We start from the raw sequence: 22,358 nt of genomic DNA on the forward strand, positions 1-22,358 counted from the left end.
AAGCGACTACTCGAAGAGAACGACCTTACACTTGACAGGGCTGTCCTTATTGCAGCATCGCACGAAGCCGCAGCGAAGGGAACTGCGGAAATGCAGCTAAAGACAGCAGCACTAAGTGTGGATCAAATTACCTCGACAACAACAAAATGCTATCGTTGTGGGAAGACAACACACGACCAGAACCAATGCTGGTTTAAGAACCAGGAATGTAGGAAATGTGACAAACTGGGTCACATAGCTAAGGTATGCCGGTCAGGGAAGAAGACCAACAACCAAAGGACCAACAACCAAAGGAAGCCATCACAGGAAGAGTACAACAAGGTACACAAGGTGGCTGAGAAGAGTTCAGACGAACAGAATTCAGACTCAGACCCAAACGGCCAGGAGCTGGGTAGTCTGAGAATTCACAATGTGAGTAAGGAAGCTGACCTACAAACTATCTGGGTCATGCTAAAAATAGCTGGAATCCAAGTGAAAATGGAGTTGGACACTGGATCAGCTCTATCAGTCATAAATCGAAGGGATTACCACCGGCTATTCTCACATATACCCTTAAGAGATACCAAGTTCGTATTGCAGACATACACGGGGCATAAAGTATACCCCATGGGAAAGATAAGAGTCAAAGTGAGAGATAGGGGTAAAGAACACCCAAGAATGAACTTATACGTACTACCTGAGGGAGGACCACCACTTCTAGGACGGGAGTGGATCAAGAAAATAGACATGGAATGGCACTATCTAAAAGCCATAACGAGTGAGGACTCGGGGCAGACAATCAGCTCAGATTCTGAAATGGATGATGATAAGACCAACCCAAATATGAAAGACAAGGCTGAAATGGACTTGCCGACGAAGGTTGGAAAAACGAAGGCATGCATAAAGGCTTATGCTCCAGAGAAGAACAAAGTTTCAGAACAGAACTCCACCGAACAATGACAACCTAGTTTGACAGAAAATTCTGAGCCTGTTCAAGTTACGGACATATCCATGACGGAAGAACACCGAGCTCGGACTCAAACTTATTTCAAATTACGACAACAATTAGAACAATTGAGTTACTGTCTCGTACAAGAGATGAAAACAATGAAAAAGTTCTATGACACCGAATGGGAGAATCTGGAAAGACAACAGAAGCAGCTAGCTCAAGCAGAGAGCAACCATAGAGCCATCGTGACCAATTACCGATCACATCTCCCTTATGCTGTTCAGGAGTTAGAATATTTGCAGGAAGAAGCAAATGAAGAGGAATCTTCAGGAAGCCAGGATTTTATTCCAGTTCTTCTCTACGACTCCTTACAAGCAGAGTGTGAGAAGTTGAAAGAACAGTATGAACAGGCCCAGGCTACAATTCTGGAAGGGGTTAACTCGGCAACCTCCGAAAAGCTAGTTTCAGTGGAAGCATATGAGCAACTGAAGGTTGAACATGAGCAAGAAGTCCAAAGGCTGCAGGAAATTCTTGATGAGCTCAAGGCCAAGACAGACTCATCGGTAGAAGTTCCATCCATAGATGAGAAATTAGAGGTGAAAGACATGGCAGAACATGAAAGACAAGATGTACAAGAACTCATAAAAATATTAAAGGAAACCCAAGACAAATATGGGGCGGCAATGACCAAGATTCAACAACTTGAAGAACAGATTCAACTGGGAATCCGTTCAGTGGAAGAAAAGGGAACTGTAAGAAACACAGAGACTGTAAGAATGGCCTCTGAACATGAGCTAGAGAGCATCAAGGCGCAACTTCTCCGAGCGCTGGAAGCCAAAGTACAAGAGGAAAAGAAGGTGAAAGCATTGGAGGAAAAGGTGGATGAAATGGTGAAGACTCTGACCCACAGTGTTCCCGTGGAAGAGTTAATGGTCAGCCAGCTCCTTCATATGCTGAAGGACAAGACTCTACAATGGGAACAATCTGAACACGAGCTTCAATCTTCAAAGGGAAGGAGTTCGGAGCTCTCAAAAGTTATGGAAATAGCTGAGGTTGCAACACAGATTTTACAGGGATGCCAAAAGTACGCTGAATCACGTCAATGTGAACAGCAGAATGTTGAAACAGCTGCTCCAGTAGAAGGATTGAATAGCCTGATCAATCAATCCCCGAGGGAAGGGGAAGTGTTGAAATCACAAACGAGGTCATTAGTGAAGGATTTGCAGGAAACCCAGGAAGAGCGGGATGAATATGAACGCATGAAGAAGTCTCTTCAGGAAAGATGTCTAGGGAGGGAACAACAGTCGGCTAACGTCCAGTTGGGTACGGAAGAAGTAGCAGGCCCTCTCGCTAGACTAGCTCAGGACGACACCGAATATTACCATGACCTGTTGAGTGACACGGAATATTACGATGACTTGGTCTGCCCAGCTTGTGATGAAAACTCCCAAAGTGCAGAAATCAGGATGAAGCACTTAAAGTCTAAGGAACATAGGGAGATGGTGGCGCTACAGCTGGCAGCGGATAAGGGAGCCCTGAGAGTCTCCAAGAAGCAGAAAAGAAAAAGACGAAGCAGAAGACGATAACCATCTAAATCATTATCACTTCTATCAGATCATGCACGTGGGCCCCACGAAGGGGGGCCAAATCAGTTGGAAAGTAGGAAAAATTACCAAGGCAGTCCAGCTGTTTGTAAAAGTCAGCACTGCTGGTTCAGCAGGATGGAAGTTCAAGCTGTTAAGCCAAGGGAAAGACTATTGGATGAGTCACGCTAGAAATGTGAACCGGCTACACCACAGAGATGTTGTTCGGACCGAGTCAAGACCAGAGACTGAATCTGTGAACTGTTCCCGCAGAGACTGAATCTGTTTCCTGCAGAGACTATATCTGTGAATTGTTTTACATGAAGTTGATTATATGTTATGTTTAATGGGGAATAAGTATGTTGTAAGCTAAAAAGGGAGGATTGTAGTGTATGTACCCGTCTACCTTTAAGAGAACTATTGTATGTAACCATTCACCTTTAAGAGAACTATTTTAGGTGTGGCACTACTTTGTTTGGCTTCTGTATACGGTAATACCGACGGTGACCACACCAGTATATAAGTGTTGTGCCAGGAGTTATTGGGCAGATTCGCCCTGACCTTCGAATAGTAAAGTCCTGTTTTAAGTTACTCTTGGAGTCTGTGTATTAATTAACTAAACAACCCACAGACTTTACACTCGTTTTGATGATGACTCCCTCCATGTTCTTGTGGAGGGAGTAAGAGGGCACAAGGAGGTACTGTTCCCTTCTGATGGAAGGAGGAAGCCTCCTCAGCACACCAAGGCAGCCTGCCTGCAAATAGTTGAGAAGGTGAGTGCGAGGTCTATCTGTACACGCACCTGGGTCCAGTGTAGTAAGAGGTTCAATTATCTTCTGCATTCAGCAAAAGTGAGTATAACAGCACACTTACCTTCATTCTGCTGTGCTTGTCTTCACATCCCCATCAATCTGCATTGCCAGCCCTACTCCTGCACATCCTAACTCACCCCAACATCCCTTGCACCATCACCCATCCCTCTCTCCCTGTGTACAGAATCACATCCCCATCTTACTATGCACCCCTCACACTCACTCTCAATGTTATGCCATGACAACTAACAAGTCACAAGGAAGGAAATTGGTATTGGCACCTCACTCCATCAGCCCCCCTCTAAACATCTATCCTATCCATTCTTTACACTCATTCCATCACTCTCACTAAAACTGCACTTTTGTCCCTCATTGCAGGAAAAGAGATCCCACAATAAGAGGGAGAGGGAGAGAACGAGAAGAGGACCACCATCCACGCCACAGCTCACCCACACTGAGGAGTCAGCTCAGGACATTGTTAGAGGTGCTGAGGAGCTTGAAGTGGAGAACGGAGAGACGGGCTCAGCCGAACAACCTGATGACAGAATTATTTTCCAAACATCTGATTTGGCATTCAGGACTGACTCATATGGGGTCTGGTGTTCCTAGAAATTAAGTGCTAATTATGTACACAATGGGATGTGTTTGCAACCTACATATCACATATCTAAATCATGTCTTTACTCTCCCACAGGACCATCAAGAGCCCCCCTCTCTACTGTCCAGGAGGAAGAGCAGGAGGACTTCTCAGAGGAAACTCCAGCCTCTGAGGGAGCTGCGTCAGCAGAAATGAGCGCACCCTGCACCAGCGCAGAGACGCACACCTCGGTGGGTTCAAATCAAGATAAGAGTAGTGTTGTCACCTGGTGTCTCACAACTCATAAGTGAGCAAAAGCAGATGGTGGAGACAGGGACAGCAGTGGAGAGTCCTCGTCGGAGGCCGCAGGAGTCTCCTAGCTTTGCCGAGCTGCATGCAGATACTGCGCCTCGGGGGCCATCCAGAAAGAGAGCGGTGCTGGAGCTTCAGGAACAAGTGCAGGAGGCTCTGACTGGGTTAGCAACCACGGTCACTGCAATATGCAGAGGTAGGAGGAGTCCATCTCAAATATGAGCAGCGTCATGGTGCAGTCTCTGGCAAATGTAGGTCCCACCATATAAAGGATGGCAACCTCCATGGAGGACATAAATCGCCAAATACAGGAGAACATGGTAACACTTCTAAATAGATGGTCAGCTATGGAGGATAGATGGGCATCTATCGAGGAGTGAAACCAGAGGTTCATGGATGTCCTTGTTATGAGGAATGTCAGCACAGACACGGCTCCTCATGACTCCACTGATGTGCAGCAAGGTGCTCTCCAGTAACTTGCTGGCAGAGAAGTGCGGGTGGCCCACGAGAGGGATGGTGGTGGAAGGGGAAATGGAAGTGGGGGCTCCTCTCCAAGCGCTCACACTGCCATCCCATTGCCAACCCCTCGGTCAGAGCCCCAGATGCCTCCCCCAACAGAGATAGCCAAGTCTGCCCCTGCACAGCCACAGGAAGAGCAGACTTTGGCAGAGCTCCATGACCCAGAGTACGGCCGCCAAATGCATCTAAGCAGGCACAGCAGGGAAGTGAGCAGGCTGCCTCTGCATCTGCTGAAGCCACAGGGGGAGCAACACACAGAAGCATGCGTAAGAGAAAGCTAACACAGAAATAGTCACAAAGGTAGTCACTTGGGTGCTTTCATATAAATTAGTGTAATATTTGTATTCTTTTACTTTATTATATTAAAGTTATGTCATGTGAATGTTTCAATGCATTGCTCAATGTGTGCTCACAATTGGAAGTGGCAAAACGAGGGGTTGTGAAGGAATAAGCCATAAAAACTATTCAGAAAAATCCACCATTCTATGAAAGAATTCTGGCCTTATTAAAACATGACAAACTGGGTCTGGAAATCTAGAAACCTAACGATGAAAAAGCTGTGAAAACATTCTGGCTATTGAGATAAGATAGTTGTTGACACTGAATCAATAACCTTATTGAAACAGGAGGTTAAAGGCTCCTGACAGGCTGACCTTTGAGAACATGAAAATGGTTCACCCTGTATAAGGTGTTTTAAGTCATACTTCGTAAAGAAGCACAAACATCTTCCTTCGTAATAATGACATCAGGTAAAACGCACCTGCAGTTACACCGTTTTTTATGGTAAACTTAGAACACCTAAAGAGACATAATTCTGTAATGCTACCAACTGAGGTGACTGTAAGAATTGCAGGGGTCAGCAGAAAAATGACTAGAGATAATTAGCTTACATCAGCAGACAAACTTAAAGGAAATACCACTGGAAAAGGGTATAAATATTGAACTCTCAAATGGGATAGTAGACTTGCTTTAAAGGGGCAAAGCGATTCTCGGCTTCAGAGGCGGCTCTGTAAGTCCCCAACTCTTTCTACCTCGAGGATCAAAGGTATTTGATTTTTGTGGATATCCTGTAGAAAACTAAGAACTGTAAAACTGTAGCGAAGTTAAGATTTGAGAGTAAGGATCTCTGATAATAGAATTGTAAGCTTTCTCTTTTTGGAACTGTTAATGTTGCGATTGACTCATCAACTGTAAATTATATGTCGGTTCGTTAATAAATCTATATATTTTTAGAATTGTCTCACATAATACTTCTGTATCAAACTTGCAAACTCAATCTCTTTACACTCTTTGGTGAGGAGTTGCAGAATTCTGGGGGAGTTTTCCGGACCCTCATAAAATCCGGAAAATTAGAGTCTAGCTAAACTTATTAAAAGTGCTATCTGGAGGACGGTAACATTTTCAGGTTGTTCCTTTCCTTTAGGGAGAGATGGTCCAGACCTTTAGACCCAATTAAGCGTCTTTAGGATTCGGCCACCTCAAACTTTAGTTGAAAGTGAACATCTGAGGAACACACCTGACCTGGGGTAGCCCTAAAGGGGCTAGGACTAGTAATTATCCTTTCAGGTTGAGGATGCCTTTCATCTGAAGCAATGGTGGTGAAAGAGCTAGTCATTGGAGGGCTGTTCTATGGTGTGGAAGTGGGGTCATGCGAACCTTCACGTGCAGTGGCAGCCATATTTCTGTGATGCATAAAGTTAGTTGAATCTGGCATGGATGAGGCCATCCTTTGCCTGCCAGGCAGCAATGTGCTCGTGTGCTGGTCACCCTGGGTCAACCGCCTCTTCCAGGTGTTCCTCATCTGTAAGCTCATTTGGCTCTTCCTCCTCCTCCTCCTCCGAAGAGACTGTGTGCTCTGCGACCTGTTCCTCAGGCAGCGCTAATCCCTGTTGCAGTGCAATGTTGTGCAGGGCACAGCAGGCCACGATGATTCTCGAGACCCTGGCTGGTGCGTACTGCAGGGCTCCACCAGATCTGTCCAGGCATCTGAAGTGCATTTTGAGCAACCCTATTGTTTGCTCAATGACACTTCTGGTGGAAATGTGGCTCTGATTGTAGCGCTCCTCAGACTCATTTGATGGCCTCCTCATCAGTGTCATCAGCCACATCTTCAGGGGATAGCCATTGTCTCCAAGGAGCCATCCGGAAAGGTTGTTTGGTGAAGTGAAGCACTGAGGCACAGTGAACTGGCGTAGGGTGTAAGAGTCATGGCAGCTGCCAGGGTACTTGGCGCACACATGCATGATGCTATTCCTATGGTTACACACCAGCTGCACGTTAAGGGAGTGGAAGCCCTTGCAGTTCACAAATACTGCTGGGTCTGATGGAGTGCCCTGATGGCCACATGAGTGCAGTCAATGATGCCCTGCACCCATGGAAAGCCAGCCAGATTGACAAAGCCTAGTGCCTGCACAGTAACACTTGCTTCATCAGTTGAAAAGTGGATGTAATTGGCAGACTTTGCAAAGAGGGCATCAGTGGCCTGCGTGATGCATCTGTGGGCGGCCGACTGGGAGATGCCGCTAATGTCTGCTGCTGATCCCTGGAAAGACCCTGACATGAAGAAGTTGAGGGCAGTGGTGACTTTGACAGCCACTGGTAAGGCGTGTCCACCCGCTCCTCTGGGCTGCAAGTCTTGGTCCAGCATTGTGCAGATGTCCGCGACTTCCTCTCACGAAAGTCTCAGCCTCCTTTGGCACTGCTGCTCAGTCATGGTGAGGAAGCTCATCCTCTGCCTGTAAACCCTGCATTGGGGGTATCTCCTGCGGTGCGGGCCAGCCAAGCCCTGACGGCCTCTGCCCTGTGCAGCATCCAGTGACTGAGGAGAAGGTTGGCACGCTTGTTCTTGGTGTTGCAGCTGTGCCTGATTCTGCTGCTGCCGCGAATGATCCTCTTCTGAATCTGAGGACCAGGATGAGAGAGTATAAATGGTTCCCATTCTGCTGTTACATATGGCAGTGGAGGATGAGATGTTATCAGGAGTGAGTCAATGGGGAGAGAGCTTATTTCGAGGAGGTGACAGTGCATATAGAGTTCTGTAAGGGGTTTTCTCCGATACTGGCCCCCCGTTACACACAGTTCTTGGGCGTCAGGATTTATAAGAACAAACTACACACGGCACAGGGTTTTGGCTCAACCTTTTGATTCGTTTGTTTATCAAACACACACACACAATTACTTCCCCAGTATCAGGCTAACAACCCCAAAATACAAACCCCTATGCAAGGGTCATTTGCATCGACACAATATGACAGTTACACCTGTCTGAGATTTGACTGTTACATATAAAGTTACCCAGACTCAATCACAAAACCCTTATTGTGATCTGACTGAAACTCACAAACTTACTCAGACTCAATCATAAAAGTCCCCTCTATGATTTGACTGAAACATACAATCACCACTCCCGATCGGCTGTCTCTTGGAGTTGATTGTAGGCCCGAATCTTTCTGTTCGCTGTTCTGCCGTCGGCTTCCCCCACCACGGTCTTCGAAGTGATCTTACTTTAAACCAAAACCAACTTGAAGAACTGACACACATTTTCTGGCCTCCTCCTGAGCATACGATTGTCATTTCAAAATGTATGAATTGTCCCTCGTATTGTCCATTGATTAGAGATACCTTTCTGACAATGCAACCTTCCCAAAGTGACTGCATATGCGAAGTTGTTGGTTTCTGTTAGCATTCGTATTCAAAAAGTTCAAGGCCCGGCCCATTGTCTAGGCCTGCATTGATACTAGTTATTCGGGGGGCCATGGTCTAAGGTGAACAATGTAACCCCTTAAGATACATGAATATGCGAATGTTCTTGTTCAGATTTTAGATTGTCTGTGATCCAGTCGTAGTTTTGGCTGCAATGTTTGAATTAACCCTTTATTGCCGAGCCCTTTTTGCAGGCTCTGCAGTTCTGGGTTTTTATATTTCATAGTCCAATATTTTTACTGTTGGGGGGGGGGGGGGTCAGAATTGATCCTACAGTTCACAGCACACACTTACAACCTCAATACAGCTCAAAGGTATCCTCTAAATCATGAATTCAGCAATTTTGGCCATTTGAAACAGAACTGATATGAGAGGTTAGGTTTTATGCAGCACTTACAGCTGTGAACTATTCAGCTCATTGGAAGACCCGACACACTCAGCTGGAGTGTTTGATAAACGACATAAAACACGTTGAAAATGTGTGAAAATGGAATAAGCCTGCCAAAATTGCATTTAACAAGGACCTTAAGTGCCTCTCCTGCTGCTTGGTGTCGGGTCGGGTCTGGTCTGAAGGCACCGACTCGACATTCTGGAAACTGGCGTGGAGGCGGGTTCGCAGCGGGTTCCCAACCTGCCGTCAATCATTTTGAATTTAGCACCTGACCTGCCTCTGAACCCGCCCTATGAGCGCCGGCAAAATCACGGCCGTAGAGAGGCAGAGAGGTTTAGGGAGGGAATTCCAGAGCTTAGGGCCTAGGCAGCTGAAGGCACGGCCGCCAATGGCGGAGTGATTAAAATCGGGGATGCTCAAGAGGCCAGAATTGGAGGAGCGCCGAGATCTCGAAAGGTTGTAGGTACAGAGACAAGGAGGGGCGAGGCCATGGAGGGATTTGAAAACCAAAGCAGTCACATTCACTGTGGTTAATGTTAATGCTGCTCAGACTGAGAGAATGCAAATTCTAATAAACTTATACAAAAGCGAAATAGTGCGGATGCTGGAAATCTGAAATAAAAACAGAAAATTCTGGAAATACTCAGCAAGTCAGGCAGCATCTGTGTAAAGGGAAAGTTTTAACGTTTCAGGTATATTTGGAGATTAAGAGTAAATAGTGCAATGCAATATTTGTTAAGTAAGATGTTGTACATTTATAATAAATCTTACCTTACTATTTAATGAAAGGTCATTGACCTGAAACGTTAACTCTGTTTCTCTCTCCACAGACACTGCCTGACCTGCTGAGTATTTCCAGCATTTTCTGTTTATATTTCTAATAAACTTAGCCTAGTTTCATTTTCTTGATCAGTCTTTTATTTCCCCTTTTCTGAGGGTCCCACTTGAAACATTAACCTGTCTTTCACTTTTGGAATGTATATCTACATAATCTGTCACAATTCCTACCAATAAGATCAGCTTTTGTGCTTGCTATTTACTTTAAACAATAGCACCCCCAAGTGGCAGCATTGTACAATGTTTCACCTTAAAAATACATGGCAGAAGCAATGGGCCACTCAATTGCCTCAGAACAAAAAATATTTCTTCAAACTAAATGGATGAGAATTTACTGCAACCACTAAAATAAGACATTCAATTGCAAGTTTTTTGAAATCATTCAAAATCTACTGCTTGAAGAAGTGAAATAATGATCTACTGAACCTTTACAAATGAATGTAACCTATCATTCTGATGGCTATTGGCAACAAACAAGAGCACTTGCTAGGTCAGAATTACACATCCAAATGATGAAAAATTGTGTTTGTTGACATGGCATCAAAAGTTCTTACTGCAAAGGACTATTTGCCTTGGACTATTGTAAATTACAAAATTAACAATGTTTTAGCAGATACAAAAGTACTTTAAAAAGCATAATATTCATATAAATTGCCCATAACAACAAACATCATCATTTTCATGTCTTCTCGCTGTTGGGGAACAGTGTGAAGTAGTGGAAGGATTCGCAGGCTGACTAACAGTCTGACTGGCCGCGTTAATGCTTCCTTCCATGGCCATTACCATCTTTATACCAGCAAATAGGGTGGTTAGTCCTATACAGTGGGAGGGTTTTATGGGCTCCCACAACCTATACGATGAGGGGTGGCCACCCACACACCGGATGCAAGTATCCTGCTGGATGTCAACCCAGAATTCAAAGCCGAAGCTCCGACTTCACTCACCAGGACTGTCTGGAGTGAGGTTCAAACCTGGCACCCTCTGGCCCAGAGGTGGGAATGCTACCACTGCGCCAAAGGCTCACTCCCACAACAAACATGAGTCATTACTGAAAAAAGTTGATGCCTATCATCCCTGAATTCCCCAGCCATCACTCAGTCACTTCAAGATTAGGTAAGGCGTAAAGTACATAGATAATGAAATTTATTTACAAAGTCCCATTCTCAAAGGCAGTACTTGACTGTGAACTTCTTGACACATAAAATACTAAGTTACAACAAAAGCTGCACAGATTGGTTCTACAATGTGAACAGAGGTTTATGGAGATTATAGTTCCTTTCCCAACTTTTGTGATAATTCAGCCGGAATTAGATTATAATAGGATGACTTGAAAAACAAGAGTCCATTGTAACAAGATGTGTGTAGCTTTCATAGTAAATCATTACAAATACATCATAAATTATCTAATATACTTCTGAGGAAAGGTATTTGTGTTCAAACTCCAGAAATTAACTTCAGGAAATAATTGCTGGATCATAATGAAGCTCAGGGCATTTGCTAACATTTAAAAATAGATGATTCCTCCTCCCCTCTCCTCATGGCAGGTCCATGCCGGAAAATTATCAAAAAGTTCACTCTTTTACTATAATAATACTTACATATAATGCAGACAAACATAATTGGGATGTGTTCTAGTCAAATCCTATAGTTGTTTCTATGCTTATTTTGCTGCCATCTAATTGTAAAATAAAACTGAATTAGTTTAATCTTTCATTCTTTCCATCTTGTTTCAGTCTATAATTTAAGAGTATAATAATCCCAAAGAAGTGAAATGTAACTCTGAATAAACAGGCACATCCACATCTAAACACAAAATGCATTTGCACGTTAACTTTTATTAAATAAGTGCACAAACAACGCATGAGACCTTGTGTTACTAATAGCGGCCTCTGTTGCTCCTTAACAGAACTGTGGCCATTCAAGCCTTGGACATAATTGCAGATCTACTGTAGTGCCTCTGTCATTGGTAGAATAAAAGCTAAGCAGAAGCTGTAGATACCACAGATCCAAATATAAAGAAGGCACCTTTCTAGCAAACAACAATGTATAACAGAGCTCTTTAGACCACAAAACAACTTTGGAATGTTGGGGGCTTGTTTACATGGCACTGCTTTCCAGCAAACCTGCAGATATAAATTCGGGAAGTGAAAGACAGGTTAATGTTTCAGGTGGGACCCCCTCGGAAAATGGGAAAAAAAGACTGATCAAGAAAATGGAACCAGGCTAAGTTTATTAGAATTTGCATTCCCTCAGTCTGAGGCGCATTAACATTAACCACAATTAATGTGACTGCTATGGTGGTTTCTACCTATCCATGCATTGATTCACTCTTGTATATTGATAGAGATTCCCAAGAACTGGAAGATAAAATGAAATAACCAGTTTTGTTAACAGAACTCAGTTTCATAGATGTAACTTATTGTGGATTATGCAGATAGGGTTAGAGGAAATGGGGGCAGAGAGGAGGCTCATTTGGAGCATAAACACCAGACTGGACCAGCTGGGCCGAAAGGCCTGTTTCTGTGTTTGAAAAAAACACAAACTCCTTGAGCAGCTATTTTTGGTCAACTGTGAGAATGATAGCATATGTTGAGGTGCTATAGGCTGGTTGACCATCGGCAAATCACAAAGAAACACATTAGGCATCTTCCCCTGTAAAATCATCACTGTGCCATTCACAGGAAAGTATGCAGCAGAACTTCAGTCAGCATTATCAAAATATTCAGATGGATAACTTATGACACCATCTACTTCGAAAAACCAAGTTCAAGAAGATTCAGTACAAATAACCAGTAGAAACTGTTTATTTAATTGCTAACTACTTCGAACGAAGCTGCTTCAGAGCCAGAGAATACTTTTCTAATGACAGTTGCTACATCCATAACTGTGATTGTTGATACAATCAATATATTGACATTACTATGCTAGTATATTCTGCTAGTGCCAGAGTTTCCAATACTGCTAACCGCACATTTTTCTTTGCCTACGTGCGTACAAAGGAAGAAAAGTTGAAACCAGATGGTTGGCAAAAAAATAATGCATTCCTTTATTATATATGTATATGTAGGCACCAGCCCCTGGTAAGAGGCAGTATATTAAGTATGTGTTGTAAAAAAGTGAAGTTGAAACAAAGTATACAAGTAACGAAATTATTTGCATGGCATAATATGGGCTAAGTCTTCTGACCATGGTGTTTGAACATGCATAGCAAAAAAATTAAATGTCATTGACCATCTAAATTCTGATGCCTATGCTGCAACTTTGATATGAAACACTAACGATGCAGTGGGGGGAAAAAAAAACTATCCATTAATACCCTTGGTTGCCTTATATCAAGAAACACAGGATCAAATTTGTTGATTTTTGATTTGGCGGTCAATGTTTATAATTTGGTACACTGTTATCAAAACAGCATGCGTCACATTCTTTGTATAGAAGCAAAATCATCAGCGAGATTGTGAAATTGAGGAAACTTATACTTCAGTGACCAAAAAGTATAGCAGATCATTTTACTGACTATGTTGCCAAATTGAGGCATCTGAAAAGCAAGGTTTGTTCCATTGCAAGTTGATGGTAGTGGAAATAAACAAATTGCTTGGCATAACCAGGAAATATTGTATGGGAAATCAGAGGGGGGAAAAGTCACTCTTTTGTAACCGCTTTTTAGTCATGAAGCCATACATAGTGATGTCATATGTCAATAATTTCCCATCAGAAAGATTGCATTTGGAACGAGAATAAATTCTTTAAGAAATCAATGATTTTACTGAAGAGTAAAGTTTCCTGAATGCTTAAAAAAGCCTCGCTAACAAATTTCTCTTCAGAAATTGCAGCAATATGTAGATGTATGTACTGTTCAGTGGCCTGTAATTGAAATTTTCCCTTACATTCCCAAATATTCTGATTATGGAACTAGGCTTTCATTGCCTCTCTGGAAACTTATGCATGTTTGTAATGCATTAATATTAAAGCTAGCAATAGCTGTTATGTTGGTTGTACACAGCATGATTCCAGAAACATGGCACTATAACATTAGTGTTTCTACCCAACAGTTCAAAAGAAGCCAGGACCAATACAAGGCTCATTACTTCAATCAACTGAACTGCTATGGCAGCCACTGCAAGTTTTTTTATAGACAAAAAAAAATTACAGGGAGCCAAAGTAACATGTATATTAACCGTGACTTTGTTGTAAAATTTTGGTTCACAAATAGAAATGTATTGTTTGTGAAACAGTCAGGTAAGAATGACTGTAATTCATGAAATGAGAAATTGTTAAATGAGCCTTTATAATCAAAAAATAGTAACTTTGCTTCCAAATACCTTTAACCTAAGATGTCCTCTCCCAGTATATACATTTCTTTTAGAATGCTTCGATGCAGTTCCAAATATTAACCTGAATACCTTGGAGAATATGCTCTGCAGTAGTTAAATCAAATTGTAACACTTATTGGCCCAGAAATTCGGGTCGGGGGCTTCCCGCGAGTGCAAGCCCCCGACCTGCACTTACCTTGCGCGCCGGCCGTTGAGCTGTGGGCCCCTGTGGAATTCCGATCCGGGGCCTGGTCCAGCTGCCGGCACGCAGTGCTTGCGTATCCCAGGGGCGCAGTTAGTTCGATGCGTCCCCTGGGATCACGTGGGCCATGGGGAGCCAATCGGAGCAGGGAATGCTCCATTCATAAGTCTGACAGGAAGTGCTGTCAAGCCTTATAAATACTACGGCCCCAAAACAACACTGAATCTTCAAATAAATTTTTTAAAAACATCACATTTTTTAAATAAACTATAAATTACATGAAATAACTATTTTAAACAAGAATTTAAATTTTTGAAAAAAATAATGTTATTTTCTAACAGGGCTAAAAATAAACTTACCTTGCTTTAAACATGGACAAGAGAGCTGAACTCAAGGGGTGAGGTGAGAGTGACTGCCCTTGACATCAAGGTAGCATTTGATCGAGTGTGGCATCAAGGAGCCCTAGCAAAACTGAAGTCAATGGGAATCAAGGGGAAAACTCTCCATTGGTTGGAATCATACCTAGCACAAAGCAAATTGTCTGTGGTTGTTGGAGGTCATTCATCTCAATCACATGACATCACTGCAGGAGTTCCTCAGTGCAGTGTCCTAGGCCCAACCATCTTCAGCTGTTTCATCAATGGCCTTCCCTCCATCATAAGGTCAGAAGTGGGGATGTTCGCTGGTGATTGCACACTGTTCAGCACCATTCGAGACTCGTCAGATACTGACGCAGTCCATGTCCATATGCAGCAAGACCTGGACAACATTCAGACTTGGGCTGACAAGTGACAAGTGACAAGTAACATTCGCACCACACAAGTGCCAGGCAATGACCATCTCCAACAAGCGACACTCTAACCATCTCCCCTTGACATTCAATGGCATTACCATCGCTGAATCCCCCACTATCAACATCCTGGGGGTTACCATTGATCAGAAACTGAACTGGACCAGCCATATAAATACTGTGGCTACAAGAGCAGGTCAGAGGCTGGGAATTCTGCGGCGAGTGTCTCACCCCGACTCCCCAAAGCCTTTCCACCAATTCAATTCAATTCAATTCAATTCAAATCGCTTTATTGGCATGACAAGTTACATCTTATGTTGCCAAAGCATCAGAAAACATTCATGTTTGTTCACAAAAATACAGATCTATCCATACAGTGTATAAACAGATATATCCCTGAGTGTATAAATATATACTTTCATATAATTTATATATACTCTTTTCTTATATTTACTGGTTGTCCCTCTGTTTAAGGCAAGCTGTAACATAGTGTGCCGCTAGTGTTATGCAATTTCTCTCTTCCCCTAGTAGGTATGGGAGTTTTTGGTCGTCATTCAAATTTCTGAATTCCGGGCATATTTTTGTGAATTTTGGGTAGAAATTCTCCCTTATACCCTGATATTTTCTACAAGCTGTGAGGAAGTGCATCTCTGTCTCCACCACTCCCTGACTGCAGTGAGAGCATATCCTGTCCTCTCTTGGTAGCCGGGTCTGTCTGTGTCTACCTTTTTCGATCGCCAGGTTATGTTCACTAAGTCTGTACATTGTCAAAGTTTTTCTCGGTTTGCTATCCTTTACCATGGTCAGGTAATCAGCCATGTTGTATTGTCTGTTTAGGGCCAAGTAGCAATTGAGTTTGCTTTGGGTTTTTGTTGTTTCTGCCCAATATGACAGATATTTTTCCTTTTGCTTAGCGACGATTGTGTTGGGTCGAATTCTTTGTGTTACGCTGTCACTGTCCTGGGGCTGGTTATTGTTAGTAGTGTTAGTAGTTACTTCACTGAGTCCCAGGACTAGTTGACTGAGGGTATTCTTCTTTATTGTCCTCTCTTGGCATTTCAGGGCTTCGTAATGATAGCACTGGGGATTGCTCATTTCTAGGTGTTTCCAAAATTTGGTGGCTCTTTTTTGGATAGTGATTATTAATGGATATTGGCCTAGTTCTGCCCTGCATGCATTGTTTACGGTTTTCCTTTGAGTCCGGAGGATACTTTTACAGAATTCTGCATGTAGGATCTCAATTGGGTGTTTGTCCCATTTTGCAAATTCTTGTTGTGTTAGCAGTCCCCACACCTCACTGCCATAGAGTGCAATTGGTTCAATTACTGATTTGAAAATTTTGAGCCAAATGCTAATTGGGATTTCTATTTGGATTGATTTTTTAATGGCATAGAAAGCCCTTCTTGCTTTCTCTTTCAGTTCATTCACAGCCAGTTTGAAATTTCCCGTAGAACTGATTTTTAAGCCCAAGTATGTGTAGTTAGTGGTTTGTTCAATTTTGGTTGTTCCTAGTGTGAAATTTATTTTGGGTCCCTGATGTCTGGATCTTTGCTGGAACACAAGGGCCTTGGTTTTTTGGGGGTTTATTGTCATGGCCCAAGTCTGGCAGTATGACTCCAGCAGATCCAGGTTCTGCTGTAGACCCTCCTTAGTTGGTGACAGCAGAACCAGGTCGTCTGCATAGAGGAGGAATTTAACCTTGGATTCATATAGGGTGAGGCCGGGTGCTGTAGATTGTTCAAGAAGTTTTGCCAATTCATTTATGTAAATATTAAAGAGTGTCGGTGAGATTGGCGAGCCCTGCATCACCCCCCGCCCCTGTGCCATCTACAAGGCACAAGTCAGGAGTGTGATGGAATACTCTCCACTTGCCTGGATGAGTGCAGCTCCAACAACACTCAAGAAGCTCGACACCATTCAGGATAAAGCAGCCCGCTTGATTGGCACTCCATCCACCACCTTCAACATTCACTCCCTCCACCACTGGTGCACTGTGGCTGCAGTGTGTACCATCTAAAAGATGCACTGCAGCAACTCGCCAAAGCTCCTTCAACAGCACCTTCCAAACCCGCGACCTCTACCACTTAGAAGGACAAGGGCAGCAGACACATGGGAACATCACCACCTACAAGTTCCCCTCCAAGCCACACACCACCCTGACTTGGACCTGTATCGCCGTTCCTTCACTGTCGCTGGGCCAAAATCCTGGAACTCCCTTACTAACAGCATTGTGGGTGTACCTGCATCATATGGACTGCAGCGGTTCAAGAAGGTGGCTCACCACCATCTTCTCAAGGGCAATTAGGAATGGGCACTAAATGCAGGCCTAGCCAGCCAGCGACGCCCACATCCCATCAATGAATTTTTAAAAAAGTATTTAAAAATAATAAACCTGTGGAAAAAATGTTTTAATTTTAATTAATTCACCACTTACCTTGTAAAAAACAGGCCTTACGCCTGCTTTTTACATTTCTAAATTCTGCAGACTTACCCCCTGGGAAAACCTGTAAAAAAAAAACAAAGTTCGATGCGCACGCACAGCCTCTCCCGCGCACGCGTTCGACCTCTGAGCCCCTGCGTTCAGAGGAACGGAAGTGCCAGTTTCCCGTGCATGCGCAGTGCATGCAGGAAACCGGCATTTCCATTGGGCCTACGGGTGAGTACCCCGTGCGTACTCACCCGTGGAGACCCGAATTTCTGGGCCATTATTCTGGCAGAAACATAGGCAGATGATACAGTCACATAGAATTACAATGGTGAAAAACAGATGTCACTACACGTACACGTGCCTGGAAGTCAAGATATTGGCTGTGGGCGAATAGCAGATGTGATTTAAAAACAAAAAATGCTGGAAATACTCAGGTCAGGCAGCAGCTGTGGAGAGTAACAGAGTTAACATTTCAGGTCAACGACCTTTCGGCAGAACTAGATGTGATTGCTATGTTCCTGCATTACAACAGTGACTACACATCAAATATGTACTTCATTGACTGTAAAGCGCTTTAGGACGTCTGGTGGTCGTGAAAGGCGCTATATAAATGCAGGTCTTTTAGTTATTGTTAGTTATTCCTTTTTTCAAATTAAAGGTTTTCAATGTTTTGTGAGATTGGTCAATTATCGTTAGTGTTTGGGAAATCTCTGGATGTAAATAAGTTGACGTTGGGCTCCCAGAACTTGACAGTGTCACTCCCGGAGTTTGTGTTGCCCATCGATACCAGCCGAACCCCTGCCGTGAATGTGCGGTAAATGTATTGCTGCAAGTAGCGTTCGTCACAGTCGGTCTGAGCCAGGGCCAAAGCCTGGCCTGGACACACGCGGAGTTTTGTTGTTGCTGCCATTATTAAAGGCAAATAACTTGGTCTGGGCAACTTTGATGAACTGGAAACTGCCCCGGGGCCGGCCGCTGCCAACAACTGGGTCAAACCAGGCGGCCGTTCACCAAAGGCTCGGAGCCGCAGGCCGTACCCCCGCTGTTCCCAATCCCACTCTTTGAAATATATCCGCAACTCCCCGGTTGAAATACATCCAACTACAACAAACGAGCCTCATCGTCCCGGCCGCACGGAGCCTGCCCCCTGACCTCTAACCCGGGCCGCACTGCCCGCTGGTCGCGGCGCTCGGCGTCCGGTCTCCATGGTAACGCGGCCGGTTTGCCGACTGAGGTTCCGTCGCCCCGGTGTGGCGGTCGGCGATTTCAATCGATGTTATTTTCATTAAATGACCGCGTCTCCCCGCGAAATCTACCCGAAGTTTGGCGGAGGAGGAAATCTGCCTTTTATATCAGGAGAGCCGCTTCTCCCCCCTCAGGTAAGCTTCCTGCCGACAACCTCACTGCGAGTTTCTGTTGAGTGGCACCAAATGTGTCTTCACTCTGCGGTTCCCCTGGCTCAGGCTCACATCAGCGCCCCAAACACACGGCCCATCTCCCGCGGCTTGGACACGGCGAGTGAAGGCCAAGAGCAATATTCAGCTCCGGGATAATTGGAGCAAGGCAGGGAAGGGGAGGAGTGCAGAGGGGAGCAATGGGTGGAAGGGGGAAGAGGAAGAGAGGGGGCGAGGAGGAAGAGAGGCGAGGGGAAGAGAGAGGGGATGAGGGGGAAGAGGAAGAGAGGGGATGAGGGGGAAGAGAAAGAGAGGGGGCGAGGAGGAAGAGAGGAGAGGGGATAAGGGGGAAGAGGAAGAGAGGGCCAGGGGGAAGAGGAAGAGAGAGGGGGTGAGGAAGAAGAGAGGCGAGGGGATGAGGGGGAAGAGGAAGAGAGAGGGGGTGAGGAAGAAGATAGGCGAGGGGATGAGGGGGAAGAGGAAGAGAGGGCCAGGGGGAAGAGGAAGAGAGAGGGGGTGAGGAAGAAGAGAGAGGGTGTAGGAATCAACGGATTCCTATCTAAATCACTGAGGTCAGGCAGTTCAGTAAATTAACCGAATTTAATTAAACTGGTGAACAAAACAAAAACATGCAGGAGCAACAGCAAACAGGTCTATACAGTAACTAGTTCCACGAGGTCTGAACTCAGAACCTCCCACCTCTGACGTCATGACGTCATCACGTTTCCCGCCACTCGGGGCACCACGTGACCAACGTGATGACGTCATCGCGTTGTTTCAGGGTTTTTACAGAAAGCTTGTTTACACTCAGCAAACGGACATAGGTGCTGTAACATTGCTTTAAAGACAGTTATTCATTTGTACAGGAGTTCATTGTTGGTTTTACCACATGCGCCCCCCCAGAAGTGTCTTTAATCATCAAAGTCAATCGCCGAGGAGGTCGGACAATCCTGTCGGAGCGACTCCGATATTCCCGGAGAGGAATGGATGGTGCAGGAGAGGAGCTGGGCCGCGGGGCCGATGGGCCAGGCGTAGCGGCCGCGGGCGGTCGTCCACGACGCGGCGGTTGCGCTGTTTCGACTGGCTGGCCGAGGTCCAGGTGTGCAGCCTTGAGGCGGTCCACGGAAATGTAGTCGGGCGTCCCGCCGACGTCTACCAGAAAACTCTTGGCGCCCGCCTTCAGTACCCGGAAGGGGCCCGTGTATGGAGGCATGAGGGGACTACGGTGGGCATCGTGCCGTACAAAAACGAATTTAGCCCTCATGAGCGTTGGCGGAACATGTGACGCAGGCAGTCCATGCTGTGAAGTCGGAATGGGCCAGAAAGCATGCGCCGCGGCTCGGTGAGCCTTCAGCTGTTCAGTGGCGGACCACGGACGCGTCTGCGACGGGAGAAACTCGCTGGGGACCCTGAGCGGCTGGCCGTAGACCAGTTCGGCGGCCGACGCCTGCAGGTCCTCTTTAGGCGCCGTGCGCAACCCGAGCATTACCCATGGCAACTTATCCATCCACGCGGTCCCTTGGAGGGTGGCCCGCAGCGATGCCTTCAGAGAACGATGGAAGCGTTCACATAACCCATTGGCCTGCGGGTGGTAAGCCGTGGTGCGATGGATCTTGGCGCCCAATTCTGAAGCCACGGCGTTCCACAGAGCAGAGAACTGCGGCCCGCGGTCCGATGACACGCCGAAACGGGCAACCCAGGATGAAAGAAAAGCCCGGGCGACGTCCGCGGAGGTGGTGGGCGTCAATGGAATGGCCTCCGGCCATCTGGTGGTACGGTCGACGATTGTCAGCAGATGCGTGAACCCTTGCGACGGTGGTAGTGGGCCCACGAGGTCGATATGAACATGATCGAATCGCCGCTCCGGTACCTCGAAAATGGTGACAGGAGCTTTAACGTGGTGCTGCACCTTCGCTCTCTGGCACATGACACAGGTGTTGGCCCAGTCGCGCACATCTTTTCGCATTCCCCTCCAGACAAACTTAGATGCTAACAACTTCTGTGACGCCCGCACACCCGGGTGGGCGAGATTGTGCATGATATCGAAGACTTTCCTGCGCCAGGATGACGGAACGATCAGGCGTGGGTCTCCCAGGGAGACATCGCAGAGCAAGGATGTGCCGTCTGAGTGGAAAAGTACGTCCACTGGCCGTAGGCCGGACGAATCGGAACGGAAAGCGTGCATCTCCGGGTCAGCCGCTTGGTCGACCGCCATTAGTGAATAGTCGAGACCCAGTTGGACGGCCTGGACGGCCGCACGCGAAAGGCAGTCGGCAACCACGTTGTCCTTGCCGGCCACATGACGGATGTCGGTGGTAAACTCGGAGATGAACGTGAGTTGCCGTTGCTGTCGGGCCGACCACGGCTCAGTTGTCTTGGCAATGGCAAACGTCAGGGGCTTGTGATCCACGAAAACGACGAATTGGCGTCCTTCTAATAAAAAACGAAAGTGGTGGATGGCCAAGAACAACGCCAACAGCTCTCGGTCAAATGTGCTATAGCTACGTTCGTTACTACGTAACTGGCGGCTAAAAAACGCCAGCAGTTGCCATGCCCTGTCGACCCATTGCTCTTGCACGGCGCCGACGGCGTAGTCCGATGCATCTGTCGTGAGCGCGATGGTGGCGCCGGGTAGCGGGTGCGCTAACATCGTCGCATTGGCGAGGGCCTCCTTCGTGTCCCCAAATGCGCAGTCCATGACCGACGACCAGATCACCGGTTCTTTCCCCGGTTTCCCTCGGAGTGCCTCGTAGAGCGGCCGCATGAGCTGGGCGGCCCGGGGGACAAAGCGATGGTAAAAGTTTACCATGCCGAGGAATTCTTGGAGCGCCTTGATGGATTGCGGCCGTGGGAACGCCGCGACGGCTACCACTTTCGCCCTGAGTGGCAGTGCCCCTTCCGCGGTGATGCGGTGGGCCAGAAAATCGATCTGCCTCAGACCAAATTGGCACTTGTTTGGGTTAACTATAAGGCCGTGCTCCTGGAGACAACAGAAAAGGACACGCAGGTGATGTAGGTGTTCTTCCTTTGACGCGCTGGCGACGAGGATGTCATCAAGGTATACGAAAAGGAATTTAAGGTCCCGGAGCACCGAATCCATGAGGTGTTGGAACGCCTGCGCCGCATTTTTAAGCCCGAAAGGCATCCGTAAAAATTCAAAGAGGCCAAATGGGGTAATGACCGCCGTTTTCTGGACGTCCTGAGGGTGGATGGGCACCTGGTGGTATCCGTGGACGAGGTCGATCTTGGAGAACCACGACGTGCCAGCCAAATGGGCAGAAAAATCTTGAATATACGGTATCGGGTACCGGTCTGGAGTTGTGACCTCGTTGAGGCGCCGATAATCACCACAGGGCCGCCACCCGCCGCCGGGCTGTGGCACGATGTGTAGCGGGGACGACCAAGGACTGTCAGATCGACGAACGATGCCCAACCGCTCCATAGTGGCGAATTCCGCCTTCGCGGCCTCGAGTTTACTGGCCTCTAATCGCCGAGCCCGGACGTAAACCGGGGGGCCGGTTGTCGCGATGTGGTATTCAACACCGTGTTTGGCGGTCGTCGCAGAGAAAG

General features: G+C 46.2%; 1 protein-coding gene across 2 annotated transcripts in view; it reads left to right on the forward strand.

Moving 5' to 3' along the window:
- The first annotated feature begins 18,673 nt into the window (after positions 1–18,673).
- zswim2 (zinc finger, SWIM-type containing 2) overlaps positions 18,674–22,358 on the forward strand; it is an 87,852-nt gene continuing 84,167 nt past the window's right edge. For both annotated transcript variants that reach the window (XM_085985916.1, XM_085985917.1), the window contains exon 1: positions 18,674–18,773. The gene's annotated coding sequence lies outside the window, so the exon portion shown is untranslated. The remainder of the gene's footprint in view (positions 18,774–22,358) is intronic.

This window comes from Somniosus microcephalus, chromosome 4, assembly GCF_052327205.1.
Source record: "Somniosus microcephalus isolate GS21.2 chromosome 4, FLI_Smic_1.0, whole genome shotgun sequence".
Lineage (NCBI taxonomy): Eukaryota > Metazoa > Chordata > Chondrichthyes > Squaliformes > Somniosidae > Somniosus > Somniosus microcephalus.